This window comes from Molothrus aeneus, chromosome 4, assembly GCF_037042795.1.
Source record: "Molothrus aeneus isolate 106 chromosome 4, BPBGC_Maene_1.0, whole genome shotgun sequence".
NCBI lineage: Eukaryota > Metazoa > Chordata > Aves > Passeriformes > Icteridae > Molothrus > Molothrus aeneus.
The window spans coordinates 56472448-56495777 of NC_089649.1; the positions used below are offsets into that span (position 1 = coordinate 56472448).

Here is a 23330-nt window from a genome sequence, read left to right on the forward strand (position 1 = left end):
TAAAGGCTATGCTCTAGTAGCTTAGTTCCAGCTTTTAGAAACAATGTTCTGGTTAAACACAACCTACCTTTGGTTTTAAACTGCACTGATCTCTGCATTGTCCAAATAAATAAGTGCTTCATATACTCACTCATTTTTAAAAGTTTAAGTTAATTTTTTCAACAAATGGCTGCTTTAATCACATGCATATTATGGTTTGCTAAATACATGTTTGATTTCCTATTATAGTAGCAGGTTGTATCTACAATTTGCTGCACTTTTTTTTTTCTTGTATTGTTCCTGGTGCTAATGAGGCAAAAATAGGTTTTCTGTAACTCTTTCAGAACACACATCCTTCTGTTCATGTGAATTTTTAGAATTTTTTCCACTGGATTATTTATCATCAGTCTCTGTAGCTTGAAGCAATCACCTTTCTAGAAATGATGAGTGAATCTAAAGTAAATTGCATTGAAGTTTATAGGTCCGATTCTTCACTACCTTCAAACTGGCTAATAATTTACACCTCCAGAAAGAGTCTTAAAACAGTCAATAGATGATGAGAGTAATAAGGATTTATTCTATTTTGGTAAAATGAATTAGCAGACAGATGAATTACTGTAAAATCAGGCTCAGTTTTACTCTGGCAGAGACAGAATCATAATCTGACATATAGTTAACTCTAAGCCGTTAATTTTGCTTTATTAGTAGTACCAAATGATAGAAAGCATATTCCCATAGGGATACCTTTACAAGAAGATTTGAATATTCATCAGGATCAAGAACACAGACATTCTGAGGTACTTTCTTCAGTACTGTGCTGTTGTCCAAGGTGACCTCACTGGCCTGATAGGTTTTGTTGGGCTGCAATGATAGGGCATTCCCAGTACTCATGACAGTGCTGTAGGAGCTGAGAGCATGTGGCCACAGAGCTGCTTGCTCAATGCCTACTGTTTTCTGTGGGAAGAATGAGAGTGGGCTTGCAAATCACATTGTGGTGGCTCATTCCCACTTAAATGTTCTTTTACACTAATCAGATTCCCCACTGGTTATCTTAATCTAAATTACACTGGTGAAGTGGTATAAAAATAGTCATCAGGCAGTTGAGACTTGCAGTTTAGTATTTAAAAATAACTGAAACTTTTTGTTCATATTTCTAAAAAAATCATGATAGCTCTAAGTATCAGATTATTTGGTAACTCATTGCCCTTGTAACAGTTTGCAGGTGGAAGTGCTGGTTGGTAATGGATATTTGATCTTTCTTTTAAAAGAGATCCATTTATCCTCTACAATTCATTTTTCACATTTTAGTTTGTATAATCCTGCAGATGAGTTTGTCAACATGTTTTAGCTTCATAGAATTAATTATTCTTTCAGAAACAATTTCCATTTATGAATTTGGAGCAGGAAAATAAATATTTGATTTACTGCAATGTTGGGATGATTTAACTCTATTTTCAGAATGGAAAATCTTCACTCTTATGATAAAATTTTAGAAGATGGGGATGTCTTCCTGCTCTTCCTGTTTCAAAAACTGGGAATAAGAAAAATAAGTACCAGAAAGATAATTATCCTCAACCCTTTTTGATGTAGAATTTAAACAGCATGGATTCAATGCATGAGTGCATCCTCAAAAGGATGATTATGAGAATTTAGAAAAAAAGCACTTTCTTGTATTTCAAAGAAAAATAAATGGAATAACATGGTTGTCAATGGGAGACGTTTTCATGCTAAACCCAGTATTTTAATCAATGCTCAAGGCTTGGTAATTTGACTAATTCCATCAGAGAGTAGTTTCAGAGAGCAGGTATCTTGTAACTGAGGCCAGAGGAAGAGACTATGGCAGTGCCAGGAGTGCATCAGTGAGTGCTTGATGCTGCAATAAACTGAGCCCAAGTTTAAAGGACATGTTGAAAAACTTTCGATTTGAAACACTCAATTTCAAAAATGGGCAGCCCTGAAGTGTCCTTTTACTAAATTGGCAGCCTCCTCAGCTAACCTAGGGCAGTAATGAGTCTTTCACGATCATTCTATGCCATGAATATGCATCTGCTGCAGATTTTGTAAAATGCAAATGAGAGACACCAAGAGGACAGCAAGTTGTCTGTCATGAAGATAAATTTGGAGGCATTGTACTGCTGACTCTGTATTTCATACTGATAAAAATATTATACATGATCAACTGTTTATTTATGTTTTTTACATTGTTTGTGTTTTCTCATATCACATATTTATGAGTTGAGGTATGAGTGCTTTAGGAATAATCCCAAGCTGTCAATCACTGTGTGTGTTTTTCCCTATCAAACAGTACATATGACAAAGTATATATGGAAAAAATAGCCCAAGTTATTTCAGAGCTAGTTAAAATTCTTCTCTGCCTAGGATACTTCATACTGTCTCAGACCTTAAATAGCTCAAAAATTCCTGCTGAAGATTGTCAGTACCAGATTTTTAAATATGGACTTCATGTGAATAGGGAAGTAGTTTTCTGTGGCCCATTTGCCTTTGTCTGTCTTATGCAAATAAGTTGACCATTGCTTTGGAATCTAGTCACATCTCAGGGTCTCTCAAAGACCATGAAAACCTTTTTCCCTAGTTGTTAAAAATTAACAAAAATATTTATTCATGTAGGATAGGGGTTCTTTGGACTAAAATATTTTTCCAATGTCCCTCAGCATTACCTGCTGCGGGCTTTTCTTTTGAGCAGTGAAGTGATGAAGCAAAGACAGCATGTAAGGTAGAAAGTGATGACATCAGGATTACATACAGGATTTGCATTCCACTATCAAAGCCCTCAACTGCCTTAATTAGAAAGCATCATGACTCATGAAACAAGATTATTTTTCCTAACTTGATTACTGTAGCAAAAATATCTTTTTTGTTTGCTTGTGCATGGACTGATAGTTCCTTAAATCTTCCTGGTCATAATTAACCTTCCTTACAGGAAAAATATGAAATAAATGGTGTAGATAAAAGTGTCAGAAATAAACAATAAATAATAAATCTTCAGTGTCAGGAATACCATATACTCCTGACTTCATTCCCTTGTCCCAGCAGCTGCTCTTAACTAACAGTTAAACCTCTCCTAAACCATGGCTGATATGCAGTTCAGATCTTAACTTGTCCAGTAATTGAATTTTTATGGCATGTCAGACATGTCAATTTTCATTTTCTGTAATTTCAAACTACATCCTGTCGTTTTTGTGGGTTTTTTTCCCTCTCAGCTTTCTCATAGATGCTTTGAGCATTGTTTGGTTTCTGTTGAAATCACAGATTTACCTTTTTATGGGTGCTAGGAAACATTTTTCCTATGTGCCTATAGAACTCCTGTTCACATGGCTTTGCAATTTTGAGTCTGAAAACCTCTAAGAGAAAAAGAAGAGGTGGGGGAGGAAGAGGGAAGAAAAAGAAGTAGGGATTGAGGAAGGGATTGAGAGAGAAATTGTGGAGAGACTGAGGACTGTGTCCCTTGCTGAACTTCTTTCCATTCTAGGTGCTGAGCATGTAAATAATTAGATCATAACCCTTTGCAATATTTCTTGAATGTTGAAATAGGAGGCTTTGCAGTCTATTACTGGATGTATTAATAACTGAAGAGATTAACATATCTGAGATTTTATGCTGTGAACACAAACATAGAAATCCATTTAAAAATGGAATCTTTAATAGTTTTAGGCAATACAGAAATCTTTATTTTGTGAAAACTACAAAAAGAAGTTTGCTTGAGAATTCGAAACAAGCAATGTTTAGCCCATTTCATCTATTTGAAATATTTATTGAAATGTTTTAGAATTTGATGCTGCAGCTCTTGATGTACATGTTATTCTGAAGTAAATTTGCTACCCAGGAAAATTTAAAGGGCAAAAAGCTTATTAATTTTGTTTCTTCGAATGATATTTTTTTCACAATTAATAGATATTGCTCAATATTGCTTTGCATATTTCTTTAATGACAATGAAGGCTGAATTAGCACTGTTTTCTTATTTGTCTCTAGTAAGTCAAGGTTTCATGTTGTCTTATACCTTCTGGCTCTCCATGCAAATGATCCATTTTGTGTTATGAAAGTTTTACCCTCTGAACAAATATAAAATACATTGTATATAAATATACGTAAATATATGTATATTTTTAAACTCAATTAACTGGATGGAAAATGTGAATATAATCTATTTAAATGTAAAAGTTTTGTTAAGTGAACATTCTTTATTTATTTCAATTTTTTCCTTGAAATCAATATAGGATTCTATACTTAGCTAGATAATTCGTCACTTAGAATAAAGATGGAGATGTATATATTTACTGAGTATGAAGAAACTGTTTTGAAAATGCTAAGAAAAGGAAAAAAAGATGAGGGGTAATAATCTATTTTTAATTTTTTTTTTCTTTACACTAAAGCCTGTTCACCCATTATAATCTCAGACAAACGAGTTTGTATTAAGTTACCTGGCAAAAAGGGGCACCTTGTAGTTTTTTCCCTCCTTGCCAAATGCTAACTCTGAAAGGCAAATCATGACAATAAAATTAGAGGCTCTCCCTGGTGAACGTAATTTTCTTTTAAATTTGTAGCATGGAGGGATCTAATCTCAGTAAGATTTCCAATACTCTCTTCAGAGCAGCAGTAATAGTTAATGTCACAAATTAACAGGAAGGTGTACTACTTAGGGATTCTTGCTGTCTTTCAGAGCATTAAAATGGGAATTGGAAAAACATCGATTCTCACAATTTAGAATCATTCCAGATTAATGTTTTGGAAAGGGCTTTTACTGTGTAGTTGTGTAGAGACTTGTTAAACTGAGCACTGCATGCAGCTAATGAAAATGTGAGGCTCTGACACACACTTTTGTATGTATAAAATTATGTCACATCATTTTTGGATTGAGACAGTGTAATAGTCTTTCTCCTTTATTTCTTGTAAGAAACACCCCATAGACATGCGTCTTATAAAGCTTTTGATTCTTCTTAAAGTTTTAAAATTATTAGTTAGAGGCCACAGTCATGAAAAATCTTGCAGCTTTACTCCATACTTAAAGGGTTTTTAAACCTTTCCAAACTTTCAAATAAAGTGTCCAAACTCTTGCAATAGCCACTAGTTTACAATCTGGGGAGAATTCATACATGCATCTTTAGAGCCCTTTAAACAGTTATTAGTCCCTGTAAAAGGTCCCTATAAAAGTAAATATTATCCATAACTAAATTTTTAAAGATGCTTGATACAAAGATAGCAATTTGCAAGGTGCAGATTATGAAGTCAGTTCTCCTTAGCGTGAATGTGCCTGTTATGTAAGGAGAATGATATTCCATGGAAATCAGATTTCCTCAGGGTTTGACGTTCAAAGGGCAAAACATGCTCCACAATTAACCCCTGAGAAATAAGGCTCAGAAAGATGTGGGTGTATCACTTCATGGAGTTTCTGCTTTATGCTTCCCTGGATATATAAACATTGCACAACAAGGCCTGTCTCTCCTTTTCTCTCAGAGGTTTGTTTCCTTCACATCAAAATGAATTTTTATGGTCTCCTGCAATTGCCACCTTTCTAATTCCAGCGTTGCCATTATCAGGAGGGATGTGATGCTGGAAGATGAAGCCTTAACTCATGTCAGGTTGCTGCCTAAAACTGCATTTGCAGAGCAGTACCTTGAACTCATGAGATTTTTTTGCTCTTTGTGTCTCTTTCTCTTCCTACTGACCAGTATTAGCATGAAGCTGTTTGCATAAGTGTCCTAAGAATGCAGAATTTTAAATTAGCTCTAATTAAGAGCTATGAACAGACCCATTTTATAAACTGATTAGTTTTTGATTAATCATCGCAAATGTGTGTTTTCTTTTCATATAAAAAGTGTGAGGAACCATCAGGCTGGCTGGAACCTTTTCAGGAATGTCATTCTGGACTCTGCATAGTGAAATTTAATTTTTTTTTTGAGATCATTAATCCTCCTTACCAATGATCAAATTATTGTTCAGTCAGTTTAAACTATTAAAACACAATCTTCTATTGGGCTGAAGAATGTAAGGAATAGCTGATTAACTACTTTTAAATTGCCTAGTTATACCAGAAATATAATTTTCTCTAATTTTTCTTGTTTCTCTAGCAAAATTGGAGTTACTGGTTCAATATTATGCAGATATTTGAAAACTATTCATTGCACTACAATATAGAAATTATATTCTCTGAAGATGAGAGCAAGCCATGAAGTTCTGACCTCTCAATTGGAGAATCTGATGTCTAATTTTGTTTCCCCATATTGTCCTTCATTTTTACACATAGGTCAGTGTCCCATTTTTTAAAAGAAAAAAAAAGAGAAGTGTTGCTAATTTATTGAAAATCTGTTAACTAAAAATCAAGTTCTAGCAATCTAGCAAGGTTTGGAATAGAATAAATGATAGAGGTTCACTACTTTTGGAAACTTAAATATATCCTGTAAGAAACCAATATATATTCCTATTAAGTCTCTGTACTTACAGTATCTTTGATTTTTACCCTTTCTGCCAACTGCTGATTTTTTATTTAAAAACTTTTTATCAATCCAAAACTAATAGGCCAAAGAAGCATATTAGATTAAGTGGAAGGACTTTTATATTCATGGCATACTTAGAAAATTGAATAAATCTTTAAATATCTTGCCACTTTCCATCTGGGCATTATTCCAGCAATTTAAATGACTTAAAATACTGATAGTGTTCCAGGTTAAATGAGAGCTCTGAATGCCTTTTTATAAATGGTATGGCTCATAAAGAACTGAATTTGTTGTGGTGGTTGGTGAGATCGGCATTTTGTTTACCGAATTTACTGGATATTAGTGCAGCATAACACAACTGCATTTGCAAGTGTCATCCCTGAAAAATCCTGAGGCTGGAAGGAGCACTTCTATTGCAGATCAAGGTAGCTGACAGAAGCAACTTCTTAAAAGAAGTATGCAAAACCAGGGTTTTTTTGGTTTGGTTTTGTTTTGTTTTTTTTTTTTTTTTAATCATGCTGAATCATTATGACTGGATAATTTTTTGCAAAAGATCAAAATAAAAGGAAAACCAGCATATCTCAGAAGTGAAAAGTTAGGGCAGAAGAAACAAGGGAAAAACAGTAGGAAACTACAAAATTGCATGTTGCTTTGTTTTCCTGCTATCCCTCCTCCCCTTTAATTTAAATTCTTGTTTCCATGGGAGTCTGCAGTGCGGTCTTGGTAGTTCTGGCACACAACAGTTCTGATAGGATAGATATGCCCTTCTTTCAGCCCAAAAGGGTAATTTGGAGGATATGGGGCTTTTCACTGTTGCAGTAATGCTGTCCTGCTGGCACCTCCCTGCTGTTCCTCCCAGTAGCATTATCTTCTTGGCAAGGAGATGTGGTCTCAGTTATTCTTAAACTTTCTTGCTCATCCTTTCTGTGTGCAAGAGACTAATGAAAAGTCAATAAGGAGGTGAAGTTTTTCACCAAGCCATCTAAATGTTTAGTGGGCTCAATGACAGTATTAGTCATATGTGGCAACAGTGCAACTGAATTTTCCAGATCACCCCAGCCAAATGCCAGCAAGCCTATACTGTGTAGGAAAGCAGAAGTCATACTTGGCTTCACATATGTCACAGAAAATGGTGCAAGAAATACTGAGCTACCTGTGTGCTTTTTGCACTGTTCTCTGCAACCCTCTATGTTTGAGGCCAGCCTGATTTCTTTGTTATATGTGTGGGAAAAGGAAAATTATAATAGACGAAAAAGTTGAAAAATTTTATTACCTGTAATACTGAAAGTTCTTTTCTAAAACATCATTTAATTTGCGTTATCTTTGGTCTTGTAAAGCAAGATACTTCAAAGGGTTGGGCTTATCATTCTCAGCAGTAGTGAAAACCTATTTCTGACAATAAGAGAACTCAAGGTCTAGGGCAATAGTACAGTGAAACTGGTTTCATCACCTGCTGGCCTAAGCATGTGCATAAGTTCAAATAGTCTTGAATGTAACAGCAAGGACTGCCAGCAAGAAAGGATCATGGTTAAACCTCTGTCAGCTCACATCAACAAGTTCCTCTGAATAGAATTAACATCACTACGTCTGACTTCCTTGTTATACTTATTGTAAATACATATTTAAAGCCATAAAAATACTACAGCTTCTGACTGTAGCATCTATCAACTGAGCTGTTATAAATTTCTCTATGTTTATCTTTGTATGTTTGTGTTTATCTTTGCTGGTTGAGAGGTAAAATTTTTAAACTGAAGACCATTCAGTTGACAAGAGCTACCCTTTCCAAGCTGTGATAGTTTCACTGCTTAAACTAAGTCCTTTCACTCATACCGCTTCTGATGAAACTGAGATGAAAAGTGACCAGTGAGAAAAATCAAACCTAGATGGAGTAGGCTAATCATCACAGTATGTCCCTACAGTAACATAGAATTCGTTCTTGTGTTTCTGAATCTCAATATCCTCTGCTGTGAGAAAACACAGAAGTTACTCCATCTCCTTCTAGTTTTGAATTATATGGGGACATAGTAACTTCACTGCACATATCTGTTTATCTCTTTCCTAGCTGTAAATTTGTCTGAAACCAAAACACCTGTACTTTTAGTACAAAAATGTAGGGGGATAGAATATAAGAAAATAAAGATAGTGTAGAAAGTAATCTTAAGCCTAAGGAGTTGCACCGTACCAATTATCAAAGATTAGGAGCAGGCCTGACTTTAACAGGCCACAGCTGTAACCAATGAGAAGAAGAGTGCTATAAAAGAGTGGGGTGGCTGGTTGAGAAGGGAGCTAGAGTCAGTTGGCTGCTTTGTGATGAAGAAAGAGTCAGTGCTTGGAGGAGCTGCCCATGAGAAACACCAAGAAGGTCTGAAACTTTTTGTAATAAGGAGACAGCGGTATGGAACCCCTGCAATAAGATGACTACGCAAGAAAGATGCAATTCCATCGTTGCTGAGTGAGCAATTTAGAAAATAGTTAACAAAGCAGGATATGAAAAAGAAAAGAAGTCCATATGGTTAATTTATGCTGAAGAACCACATTTCTTCTTCCACAGAGCCCCTGTTTCATAGGATCATAGAATATGCTGAGTTGGAAGGGATCCATCAAGATCACTGAGTCCAGCTCCTGGCCCTGTGCAGCACACCCCAAGAGTCACACACTGTGTGCCCCACAGTGTTGTTCAAACACTTGAACTCTGTCAGGCTTTGTGCTGTGACCCCTTCCCTGAGGAGCCTGCTCACAGTGCCCAAACACCCTCTGGGTGAAGTAAACCTCCTGGTGTGATGTGAAAGGAGTCAGTTATGACAAATTTTAGGTATTGACATTATGTGTTTCTTCTTTTCTGAGTGAATCCTTGGGGTTTGACTCGCAGATTATTGAACACTTAGACCATGAATAACTAGGCTTTGAACGTATATGAAAGGCTGTGTATTAGGCATTGTGAAAATGAGCTTCCATGAGTTTCCTACCAAGTGCCCAAATTAGTCAATACCTTTGATCTTAATCTCACAGTGCCTCTGTTCTGCATAAAGTAAGTATAATAATAACCTCTCATCTCGCAAGAATATTTTGAATATAAATGTAGTAATGTTTGTCAAGCACTCAGACACTAGAATGAGGAACATCAGAGAGAAATCTGTTTTCAGTTCAGATTTTCAATAATGTTTGATAAGTAAGTTATGGGGGCACAAAATGAGGAAAGTGTGAAGTTTTGAATTTGGTAAATGGCTAATATCCATGAATTAAATTAACTTATCAAAAGGAGCTCCTGTTTAAACTAAAGCACATCATCATGTCATTAAAAGGTTGCACCACAATGCATATGTAGAAAGGGGCTGAACTAATGCTGTTAGGATTTATGATTGTGGTACAGTTCTTTTGATGTGTACTTCCTATGTAATTAATATATATATACACCAGAATTTCTGCGTGGGAAGCATTCAAAACATCAATCTCAGATCTTGGCTTGTAGTACAGCTTAAAAGCAGGGGTAATGTGATTGATCTAAGCATCAATCCCTATTACAAAGATCTTGGCTTGTAGTACAGCTTAAAAGCAGGGGTAATGTGATTGATCTAAGCATCAATCCCTATTACAAAGGGCGAGGGCTACAGAAGGATGTGAACCTTTCCCTTAATTGTGTGATGCTAAATTTTGGCTTGCTGGAATGAGTGAGAATCTTGCCATTAAATCTCACTGTAAAAGGAATTTCACTCAATTGCTTTATATAAATAACCTCATTCTGATAAGTTAAATCTTTATGTAGGAGAACAAAATATCACCAAACTTTTAGCTTTGTAAAATTACCTTTTTAATGAATATATTATTTGTTTAGAAGGAAAATTTTGGGGAAAACCAATTTTTTTAGTTGATTCAGTGCTTTTTGAATAACAAATAATAACAAAATAATACTCAATTTTGGCTAGAAATATTTGGTGTCTCATTTTGAACATGGTGTCAGTACTTAACCGATTTAATTTATAATCTTATTTTAACTATTTCTTTACTTCATTTTATATGCTTCAAACTATAAAATCTCCAAATCTCGAGAAAAGAAAGTGGAAGTTTTAGAATTTTTATCACTAAAATCAAATCACAGAAATGGGAAGAAAACCCAATATAAATTTATTTTTATAATTCAGTCAAGCTACAATTGAATCTATATAAAAACTAATCAGTATACAATAATTGAAGAGATATTTTTGGACCAATGTACCAGCTGGTATCACAGATGGTACAGATGGCATAAAGCTCTTTAATGAGACAAAGATAATGTGTTGGCACAAAGAAAGTTGAGTATATGAACATGTGATTTTTCTTTCTCATTATAAAATGTCTAAGCAGTGTAATTTTAATTGATACACAATTGATACATTTGTATTCCACAAATTGGGTAAATACTAGGATTAATACTTTGCAGTCAATGACATCAGTATAACCTTAGGTTGTTCTGGAAAATCTCATATGCCATAGTAGACAACAACTTACTAAACAAGGCAGTTTGAAAGAAAGAAAGAATTACAAAGCAAGTTTAATATTATTTAGCCTACCTGGTAGTAGGCTAATGGATAAATTTGTGGAAAGATCTGAATCTCTCATAAAGCTTTTATATTGGTATAGACATGGCAAGAAGTATGATAGTGATATTGGCAGTGAAGAGTCTTGTCCTGTTGCTTGGCTCCACTGAGCAGAGCCTGGCTCCATCCTCCTGCCACCCTCCCTTGGGGTACTGACAGACATTGATGAGCTCCCCTCCCAGTTGTGTCTTCTCAAGGCTGAACAGGCCCAGCTCCCTCAGCCTGTCCTCACAACAGAGATGTTCCAGTCCCTTCAGCATCTTTGTCACCCTCCTCTGGGCCTGTTCCAGGAGCTCCATGTCTCTCTTGTACTGAGGAGCCAGAACTGGACACAGAACTCCAGATGAGCTTCACCAGGGCTGAGTAGAGGGGCAGGATCACCTCCCTCAGCCTGCTGGCAATGCTCTCCCTAATGCACCCCAGGGTACCACTGGCCCTCCTGGCCACAAGGACACTGCTGGCTCAAGTCCTTCTCTGCAGAGCTGCTTTTCTCTGCTGGTGCCTGCACTTATTCCTCCCCAGGTACAGGATCCTGCATTTGCCTTTGTTGAATTTCAAATGCTTCCTTCCTAACCATCTCTCCAACCTGCCCAGGTCCTTCTGAAAGGCTGCACAGCACTCAGGGCTATTGGCCAGTCCTCCCAGCTTTGTGTCATCCATGAACTTGCTGAGGAGGCATCTGAATATTCATTCAAGTCACTGATGAATAATTAAACAGTACTGGGCCCAGTATTGAACCTTGGGGACACCATCTGTGACAGGCCTCAAACTAGAGCCCATGACACTGATTATGACTCTGGATTCTGCTGTTCAGAAAGTTTTCAATTAATCCCACTGTCCACTCACCCCATCCACAATTCCTGAGTTTACCTGTGACAGTGTTGTGAGAGACACTGCTGAAAGCCATGCAAAAGTTGAGATAGACCATATTGGCTGCTCTTTCACATCAGATCCTGGGTCTTGTGATTGAAACAAAGCTAACAAAGCTATTTGGTTGGGAAAACAAATTGCTGAATTCAGTCACCAATACAGAAGAAAAAATTGTATAGCTTAAAGCCCCAAGGGAAAGCTTGTGAAGGGAAACAATTGTCCTCAGGACAGGGCAAACTCTGCTGGGTTCCTGACTGATCAGGAGCTGCAACATTCCTCCAAATGGCCATGAAAGGAGACATATCCAAAATATGGCCTTCTCACAAGTCCTCAAAGTTCTAACACAAAAAGGAGAATTTTCTTGTCTTCTTTCAGTATCATAAAGTCCATTTATTCTCTGGTCTACACAATAGAATGTCACACCATTGCTTGAGGAGTTACCTTCTGCATGACATCTCAAACTGAGTGGTTAACTTTACAGTAACCACCAGGGTACCATAGCCCTGTTTCTAAGAACAAGATGCATATGAAATTTTTTGAGCATTTTTTAGGTTTGAGCTTTCTTAATTCAAGCTGAACTAGAAGTAAAATGGAAAACTTACTGAATTTTTACAGAGCAGGGATATATATCAGTGTGTTTCAGTAGCTCATAAAATAATTTGATGTTAACCATAGAATGTGGCATCTGTTGTCAGAGCAGAAGTCTGATTGTCAGCTGCCTTTCTTTCATTGCATTAGGCATTTGGAAAATTGTGCCGGAAATTATTTATTCTTTTTGCTTAATATCAGTTATAGAAATATTTTTAACCTTCCTCAGAGAAGTGCAGGTGTCTTTGTTCTTGCCTCTGCCTGCTGCACAGCAGAGCTTGAGTTACATTCTTTGTTGCCTTTCAATTTTTGTAATAAGATGCACTTCTGGAAATCAAGTAAAAAAATCTGCCAGTTGAGAAATAACATTTAAACTCCTCTTTATGCCAGAAATGAAGTACTTCACTAAGAAAAAGGCTGTGGGAAATAAACCTTCTGCATTTCATAGACATTGAATTTCTCTGCTTTTCTAAACACTTTACAATGCTCTATGGGATCTTCAGGGTGAATTTTCTAATCATTTTTAGTTATCTTAATTTCAAGTTTTATCAAAATTTTCAAGTTCCAGGCAAGAAGTTTTGTGTACTTATTTTTCATTAATTTAGTAAATGCTGTAATTTTTCAGATTTTCTTCCAGGTAAAAAATTTATTATCAAAATACGTATGAATTAATAAATTCCTTTAATTATAATTATTCCATACGCAGCAGTCATTCCCAGAGGAAAGAAATGCCCATTTACATTGGTAAGATGATGAAATATTTCCCTCAAATAATATTTTAAGATAATGTAATATTGTAATATTTTTGAATATTTTTTTAATATAATGTAATATTTTAGTAAATTAAATGTAATAAGGCAGTCATATTTGAATTAATTACATAAGTTAAAAGTATCAGAGCCCTAAGTTTTGGAAAAGTTCAATGGTTCCATTTATATTTTTTTCTTACCCTATAATACAAATATTCTTTCAATTTTGCAGTAGCTTCTGCTGTGATGACTTATTTGAAATACATCAGTTGGTTTAGGACTATAAAAATATATTGGAAAAGGACAATTAAAGTTTATGGAGCTATAATAAGCAAATTTTTTTTAATGTGTAAGTATATGTTCTGATGTTTTTAACGTAAAATATTTACTGAATGTATGTTTCCCTGAGATATGTAAACTAAGAACAGAATTTCTTTCACTTGATCAGCTTAGGAGCAAAATGTGGGTCAAACCATGGAGGTGGATGTATAGATATTAGTGAGTTATCTGCTTCATCATCCCCATACAGATGTACCAGGAATCCAGCTCTTTCTGTGGACAGTGATGAATTATGCAGAGATATCGAAGCTGAGTTAACTCTGCAGTGGGAAATAATATGCAAGTGCTCATGCAGGACTTCACTCGGCTAATTAGCCAACTGAGCAATGCTAACTATAGCAGGCATTGTGCCATGTAAGCAGAGCTGCATTGCTTCTGAGACACAGCCACTGCCTGTACACAATGCTATTTTGGGAACTGTGAACTTCTCACCGCTTATTCAGAGCGAGCTGCATGCATCTAGCTCCCCCCTGGAGTGCAGGGAAAGAAGGCTGCTTCACACAGGAAAAACATAAAAGAGACAAATGGCATTGAGTTTCTTTCACCTGTGGGCTGGGTCTCCTGGAGGTACACACAGAGTCTCAGTCAGTGGCTGCTGAGATTGGCCTCTGTGGCAGATCTGCCAGGCTGCCACTTGCTCAGTGAGTGTGAACAATCTGTTTTCTTTCCTGTCATCTCTAAAAGTGGATATCTCCCTACAAATTTGGAAATAAAGACACCACAACTGTTCAAGGAAATCTCATTCTTTTCATATAAATGCCATTACTGAGACATTAGTAGCAACTTTGCTAGTGTGAGTAGAGATCTGAAAAGAGCCAGATATTTGTTTTGGTGGTTGATCCAAAATTACTGGAAAAGCATGATTTGAGGTTGAGAGAAATGCTTAATGCACCCCAAAGATGTTGCCTATGACACCAAGAGTGTGATGTGGGTGTCATACTGGAGGGAGGGGATGCTATCCTGAGGGACCAGGACAGGCTTGAGAGATGGGCCCATGGAAAGGCCATGAAGTTCAACAAGGCCAAATGCAAGCTTGCCCAGAGAGGTTGTGGAGTCCCCTTCACTGGAGGTTCAGGAAGTGTCTGGACACAATCCTGTGCCATGTGCTCTGGGATGGCCTTGCTTGAACAGAGATTGGGCCATATCACCCACTGTGGTCCCTTCCAGTTTGACCTGCTCTGTGATTTTGTGATTCTGTCCTGCAACTGGATCAGGGCAGGACAGGATCGGAAGCAAAAGGTCAGGCTGCAAGGAGAATGGATTGAGACCAGCCCTGAGGAAAGGACTTGGAAGCATTGGTTGACAAGAAATTCAACGTGACCCAAAATGTGTGCTTGCAGCCCAACCACATCCTGGCTGCATCCAAAGCTGCCTGGCCAGGAGCTCAAGGGAGGTGACTCTGCTGCTCTGCATCCCTCTGATGAACCCTCACCTGGAGTGCTGCATCCAGCCCAGGGGGACCCCAAAATAAAAAAGACATGAACCTGTTGGAAGGAGTCCAGAAGAGAGCCACAAAGATGATCAGGGGGCCATAGCACCTCTGCTATGAAGACAGGCAGTGAGAGCTGGGACCATGAAGAAGCAGCCTTCCAGTACCTAAGGGGCTACAAGAAAGCTGGAGGAGAACTTTTTACAAGGGCATGTATTGACAGGACAAGGGAGAATAGCTTTAAACTGAGACTATCTTTAAATGAGAAAAAAGAAAGATTTTTTTTTTTTTTTATTATAAAGGTAGTGAGGCACTGGGCCAGGTTGCCCAGGGAAGTTGTGGAAGGTCCATCCCTGGAAGTGCTCTAGGCCAGGTTGAATGGGGCTCTGAGCACCTTGGTCTAGTGGATGGTGGAAGGGTTGGAACTAGAGGCTTTTTAAGGTCCCTTCCAACCTGAAACATTCTATGAAATTTTCTTTTTTTTACATTTTGAACAGCAAGGAAAATTGATATTTGGTACAAAATATGAGTTAAAAAGGCAAGAACTTCAAATAGAGTAATTTGGGTTTGTTCTTGTATAGTAGAGCAGAGTATAGTAAGAAAAATTAACTGATGTTGATGCAGTGCCACAAAATCTTTCAGTTTAATTAAATAATAATTTTAAGATGAAAAATATTCTAGATTTTTTTTTTCCAGCTGTGGGAGTCAGTTTCTCTAAGAAAGGAAAATGTTCTTAGAAGCTGTTTTGGAGCAGTTGTAATGAGTAGGTGGTAGGAGTACCAAAACTGCAGCTATTCAGGGTAAACTATGCTCAGAAGAGATAATTAAAAATTATTCTCCTTCATACTAAGGTCTATCTATGATGTTAATGCCTCCCTTTATGAATTAGACACACACTGCTTTTTCCATACCTTTTTTTGCTGAGTTGTATTTAATTTATCATCTTCAGAAAAGCTCTGGCACGTTTTTCATCTGGTCAGTGAATCTGGAAAGAAATAAATGGATGCAAATTATGATTAATAACTTATTTACCTTGCTTTTCTTTTTCAAGCAGCAACCCACAGAGCACACATTCAAAATGCCATGAAATCAGCAAGTAGCAGTATACACAATATATACAGAAAATTATTCACTTGGGAAAAACTCATTCTGCAAACTAAAGAAGCAATGAGAAGTATTCAATCAGGGCCTTTTGGCCTAAAACAACTCTCAAGTTTTGACAGAAGGTCCCACCATCTCAAAGGCTCTCTATGTCACTTGATTGAAGCTCCATGGCTTTAGTGATGTCCTCTGTGTCCCCAAAGTCATCATCTCCCACAGGAGACTCTCTGCTTATCTCTTACCAACAGCTCTAAGATGACAAATGGAGTTTTTATGGAAATCTTGCACATGATAGTTCTGAACAAGGAAAAACTGGTTTTTTGTTTGGCAAGGGAGAGTCTTTTTAGGTCTGAAAAAAAAAGTAAGAATTGTCCCTTCTGAAAAACTCCCCTTCAGGAATATCAGCTTTTTGGAACTGAATCATTTTGCATTTCCTGGATGCAGAATGAGTACAGAGATGTTTAGGAGATGCTCTTGTATAAGCATTCTTTGGTTTTGGTAATAAATTCCACCTTGCATTGTTCATGAAGTGACTAATTTAAGAATCAATCAGGCATTGTATCAAGTTTTGTTTTTCAGAGCACTTCATGGACTAATAGAAACTTACATGGAGATATTAGATTCTTTATAATTTATATCCTGTATATCTTAGTATCATATTATTAAAAATCTTCTTCTATCTGGTTTTGGAAAGGACAGAGACAAAGCAGGCCTGGTTAATGAATGAAATGACCTTCTGTTTTGTTTTTTTTTTTAGTTGCAGCATCCTTAAGACTTCAATAGTTTGAATTTGACTTGTTTAGCACCTGAAATTCAAGGTAAATAGCAAAATAATCAAATACATATTTTATTTCATAACTTTGGCTTTTTTTGCATTAATTACTGTAGAAAAATGACCAAAGAAAAATGTCTCTTGGAGAATTTTTGTACTTTAGAACTGAAATTATGTAATACCTACAAAAATGCTATCTTTAGGTTGATACAAAGGGAGAGGTCAAGCAATGTTCAAAGGCTTATTAGTCTTTTTTTATCAACAATAGATACTAAACATTCTGTTCCTCAGAATCAGAAGCTTTATGTAATTTCTTTTATCTAGCTGGAGAAAGGTTAAAGGGAAAGATTAAGGCATTAAGATTTGTAAGAATTATGAGATTCTCTAAAGCATTTTCAAAGAAGCTTTATTTTTGGCTCAGCTGCACAATAACACAACCTAACTTTTGTTCTGCTTTCAGCTGAGCTATTTATACTTTGGAATTCACTGTGGACATTGCCTGAGGTTATTATTATTTTCCCTCATGGGTTTGTTTGTTTGTTGGTGGTTTGGTTTTTTTTTGAAACGACATTTGAGAATATTATTCAAGCATTTATTTTGTGGTTGAGATGCTGTAAAATGCCCTTTTCACTTTCATTTACACTAAATGACTTTACTGTGAGTTTAATTCAGTGGAAGAAAAATCTATATCATACAAACCCAGAAAAGGAGGTGATATTTCTTGCAGCCTGAAGGAATGAGACTTGCCCCCCATTTCACTTTTCAAAACGCAGTAAGGAAGCATGACAGGTGGCAGCAAAGATGATACCAACATAAACTTCATCTCTGAAACAGGATCCTATAGAAATGCAGCAGAAACATGTCTAGTGAAAATGGTTAGCTGTGTGGAAAGCTTCCCATGGAGTTTGAGCAGTGCTTCTAAAACTAAGAATTACTAACACATGCTAGAAGATTTACCAGCTGCTCAATGGTGCAGACTTATGTTGAACTTTTCTTATTTCTTATTCCTTACAGTGTTTAACTTCACTCCCACTATTCACTTCAGTAGTTTTTAGATCAGCACAAGGCCAAGAAGAAAATCTATGAATTGAAAGGAAACAGATCAAGCCCTGAACAAAACCAGATTTTACTTTGTGCACCATTTTTTTTTAATAGTACAAGATTGACTTGTGGGTTGAATTTTGTCATAGTATTTTGGTTTTGTTTTTGTATAAGCCATAACTGATCCATGGAATTCCCTGTTACAGGACAGAACTGGGGCCATGGTCTCTGTCTTCTGCTAGCTTAAACCATTTTTTAGTGCAGGTGAAAATCTGAGATTCCTTACATGTTGTGGCACACCAGTACTGTACATTGCATGAATTCTTCCTCAAGGAAGAGTCACCAGCATGAACCATGGGGCAAGATGGAACATCAGGAAAGTGTTAAGAACTGACAGATGATTTTATAGGCTACTTGAAAAAAAGCAGGTTTTAAAGGATTAAGTTATTTAATTAAGGATTTGGGTTTGTTTTCTTATTTTCAAGAGTTTATCATTCTCTTATGTGCTCTTTAATGACAGTCTGATGCAGATTTGGGAACAGCATGGGATCTCAGTCTAGTGAGGAAGCCTGTCTCTTTTGGGAAATGATCCATGTATTTTACTGCTTTGTAACTCTGATTTCCTATTGATTTTTTATGTTGGATCGCTTATGGTTTAAGTACAAGTTTCTCAGCTTTAGTTTGAAACCCATTTAAGCCATGCTGTTAACTAATGTACTTGTTATATGCTTCGTCCCCATTTCCTTGACATAAATTATACTTAGTTCATTCCAAACTGTTTATTTGCACTGAGCTATAAACTACAGGGCAGCAACTGGGTGTGAGTTAAAGAGGAACAACTTTACTAGAGCACATATTATGTTAACAGATGACTTACACACAGGCCTCCCATGCCCATCCAGACCAAGCAGTGTTTTACAGCTGCAGCCAGGAATGCTGACAGGGCTCGGCTGTGCCTGAGCCTTTCAACAGAAGTGATTTCGTCCTGACCTTTGCTTAACTACTTGTGGATGGGGGGACTTGTGATTTGGTTTTGTGGCTGAGTGAACTTAGGGCAAAGTTATGACTTGAAGCTTCTGAGAAAAAAGTGCAGTGGCACGGGTATTATCTAAAAGCAATCTCTTTCAACTGCCCTAGGAATCTAGACGAGACTTTGAGGCAAATAAAAAGCGGCAGCCTCACCTTTGAGGGCCTTAATAGACTTGTGGAAGCAGCTTTACAAGTAGTGCTGTGGAAAAAGGATTTAAAGATAGAACTGTCACAATTTTTTAGAAGCATCTGCTACAAAAAGGCTATAGAGCATACAAGAGCTGTGTGACTCAGCCAGAAAGAAGGTGAAAGGCTGTTTTGAGTGAATGGTCTGAGTTTTCTTCAAGGCATCTGTGTTTTAGTGGATAAGAACAGGGTGAAAGGATGTAACTGAAGCAGGTAAGTCTTTGCTACAGCAATTTATGAAGTTAAAAGGATTAAGTGCTCCTCTTTTTAGTACACAGAGAGGATCTTTAAATTTTATAGGAAATGATACTGTCTGGTTGCAGTTTACACTGGTTTTAACAGAATGAAAGCTGATCTGTGTCAAGCTATCACCACCTAGTGGTAATAGGGAAATAGTAACAGCAGCCCGTGGAAATTCTTTCAAGTATTTTTCTTAGCTGTTGTGCTTTCATAGGTGTTGTGGAATACACAGAAGCAAGACTGATGAACTTTGATAGAAAACAAGTTAATAAACATGGCAGTAGTCCCTCACCAATTTAATTTTTTATATTGTATGATATCTTGTTAAGGAGTAGTTAGTTAATAATTTCTCTCTTTAAAGTATTGCTTGTAGATGTAATTAGGTAGTGCACAATTTTATTATTCTTGCCTGGTTTTTTGATGGATTGTTGGTGTTTAAATGGGAGGTGAGGTTTATTTTATATGGGGTGAAAAGGGTTTTTTTTAAATGCAGCTAACTAGATTTTATACCTACTCTGCACTGAATTGATTATATATGTATTTTGTTTGATGTATATGCATTTGATACATTGCTTAAAAAACACTTTCAGTTGTAACTTTTCAGAGTCCAGAAATGTCCTTCTGGAGCACTGTCTTAATGAACTGGTCAAACTAAAAGGGTAGCACTGATTGACAATTTTTCCATGTTTATGTCCACCCTGACTGTGTTTCACTGTTCCCCAAACGGTGTGTATAGTGTTTTTTTGGAAAAGCTTCTGCTTCTTTATCCTGCCTGACCAAACTTGAATGCTTTATTTTCCCTTTTTGTACATTTCTGAAAATGAGATATTGTTTATTTTAACATCTTAAGTACTGGGATGGCTGCTGTGAACCAGAAAGAAATGTGGTCTCTAATCTCTTTTTATAAGTTCTCCAAGAAAAATAGAAATATTGGTGAAAGTCATTAGTTGCTTTAAATTTATTTAAGTTTTTAGGACATAACTGATTTACAAAAATTCATACCTGTTGTTTTTCTTTCAATTTTATTGTTAGATTTTTAATGTAAATTTCATATTGTTATGTAAATATTCAGATAAATTACATATATATGAATTTACCTAATAAAAAAGCGAGAAAGAGCAAATTATTGTCCAAGTGCACTGACTGAACCCACAAAAGTTATGTGCTGTACCTCACATTACATGGCAACCTTGTTTCTGGAAGTGGAAATAGGTATTTATAATCATTTTTTGATAAATGTGAACATAAAATTACATTCCACTCAGAAGTTGTTTTGTTGACTAGAAATTGTTCCATGTGTGAAAAAGATGTTTTGCTGCATTATTAGACTGAGGACTTTTTGTCTGCATTTTTGGGAAGGGTTTCCACTGGTGACTTTTCCCTTCTGACCCTTTGCTCTGAATTTTGGACTTATCAGCAGTGTGAATAAACCTGTGGCTGCTTGGTTGGACACCTCTTAGGGTTTTCAATGTAATCCACCTGAGATTCCTTTTCTGAACAAAAGTCTTTACATTGATGAGGAAGACTAATACCAATTTTTTCTTTAACTTTAAAATGACCAGTATTCTTTAGGTGATGGTTTTATCAAATCTAGTAGTGTTTTGGAAAACTAAAAAAAAAAGGATAAGATAAAATCTGTGTACTATGTCTGAAAGTATTTCTTCTAATGAAATTTTTCAGTTCAAATCCAGTTGTATGTTGCTAGTTTAGACAAAATGGTATAATGTGGTCTTTATCTCTGCCCTCACTTTCTTTTTCTAGTACTGATTACAAATATGAAGGGATTGTAATGTTTTTAAATGATACATTGTTCTTTAATGTGTTAGTATATTGAATTAATTAGGATACCTTCCATCTTTTGAGAACTTTATCTGCTGTCATGCTGCAAAGTGGGAATTTGAAGGTGCAGCAAAATGTGTTTTGGCACATGACTGTGCACATGGGTATGTGTCTCACCATGGGAGGTGCTGCTCATGGTACCACTTACATCACACTGCATTTCCCCTCAGAGGGAGCTAGGCTGGTGTGCTGATACACACAGCAGGGAGCAGATGAGGACAAGACAAGTTTGTGCCTGCTGGACACACCAGTGCTGGCTTAACATCGTACTAAAGGCAAGAAAAAGTGGATTAATTTTTTTTTTTTTTTTTTTTTTTTTTTAATTTCAGGTAGCATTTTGACTGTCATTTGGATCCAGGTATCAATAATGTTGCATTAGTGTTTGGACCTCTTGATATTAAAGGGGGTAGTCTTACTCCTAGGTTTTTTTTTCCCTCAGCATCAGGAACTTGCATCAAGAACTGCACTGATAGGACAAGAAGTAATGGATGCAAGCTGAAAGAGTGGAACTTCAGGTTTAATATGCATAGTAAATTCTTTACTGTGACAGTGGTGAGGCACTGGAACAGGCTGGCCAGAGAAGCTCTGGATGCCCCATCCTTGGAAGAGTTCAAGGCCAGGTTGGATGGGGCCCTAGGGAGACCCAGCCTGCTCTAGTGGAAGGTGTTCCTACCATGGCACAGGAGCTGGAACTAGATGATCTTTAATGTCCCTTCCAGCCCAAACCACTCTGTGACTCTATGAACATTGTCATGTACTGACTGCACATTTAAATTCCTTTGTTCTACTTTGATCAACCTAAATGGATCCTTTCCCTACTGGTCTGTGTTTCTTTAACAAAAATAACAGAAATATAACTATCAACTGCATCCCACAATGTTTCCCACAACTTTATAGTCTCCTGAGCTCTTTCTCCTGCTTTGTGATGCCTCTCAAGGCCCTGTTGTACCCTTGTAAATCTCCCTGAAGAACCAAGTGAGGCAGCTTTATTGATATCTCCTGTGTTCAGTCTGCCTTATGGCACTGATAGTGAAAGGTGTGTGTCTGATAGAAGGATCTGTATAGTAGAAGAGCCTCTCTCCATCACACTGAAATTAATTCATCACAGTGAAAGGAGTTAATTCACAAATGACAAGCTGTAAAAATGTAAACAGGCCACATATGATGATTACTGATTTAGTTATAAATTGTATTGGCAGTACCCCAAATTCTTTGTCAAAGTTGGAACCCACTTGTGAGCAATCAAATCAAGGAGGTCTCACTCCGGAATGTTATGGGTCCTAAGAGGAAGAGAGCTATTTCTGTTACACTACAAGTATTCAGTGAAGGACTACAGGTTCAGAGATAAGAGTTAATGACTAAAACAGCCTTCCATGACTGAGCTTCTAATTCTCAGAAATATTTTATTAATTAATGGGTTTTCTTACAGGAATATACTTTCTCAAAACAAATGATCAAGTAAGTGTTATTGGTAATAGAAACAGACCACAAATTTAGGTCAGCATACAATGAAAGAAAGCCCTTTAGGTGGCACCCCTTAGCAAACTCTCCTATTGGAGTTGCTATAATTCCATCTGATGTATCAAGTGAAAATGTTTTCTTAAGGGTAACTGTCTGGTCTACTGCTCTCATTTTTTGATCCTCTTAGTGATTATATGAGTTTTCACAACAAATGTTGGTTGTGTAATCTGTCTGCCCAAAGTGTGATAGGTGACATCCAAGCTGCCAAAATCCTCAAATAAATCTTACCTTTGCCTAGAAAGCACTGTGTTCACACCAGTGCTTTAATTTCTCTTGCTTCTGAGCTTTTATGATGGAGAGGAAAACCCAGTCTTGTGACTTTTTTCCAAAGAGAGATGTGTTTGATTTTTAAACCAAATTGAAATTGTGAATGCAAAGTAATTAAAACCTTTTTTTTTTGTTTGTTTTGATTGCTTTTTGTAGCAAGCAAGACCTTCAAGCTTATTGGAAGAACATGGTTTGCTGGCATTGAGATGTTTTATGTTCTTATGTTATCTGTTGAGCCCAAACGTGGTCTTATTTTTGTTCAGACAATGCCTTAATATTGAAAATGCTTGGCACCTCAACACCCTATCCATTGAGAAATCACTCCTGCAATTTTATTTTAACTTACTACCTAT

The 23330-nt window shown here is 36.7% G+C and overlaps 1 protein-coding gene across 3 annotated transcripts in view; it reads left to right on the forward strand.

Annotated features, from left to right (window-relative positions):
- KCNIP4 (potassium voltage-gated channel interacting protein 4) overlaps positions 1-23330 on the forward strand; it is a 387819-nt gene that overhangs the window by 43596 nt on the left and 320893 nt on the right. The window lies entirely within an intron of this gene.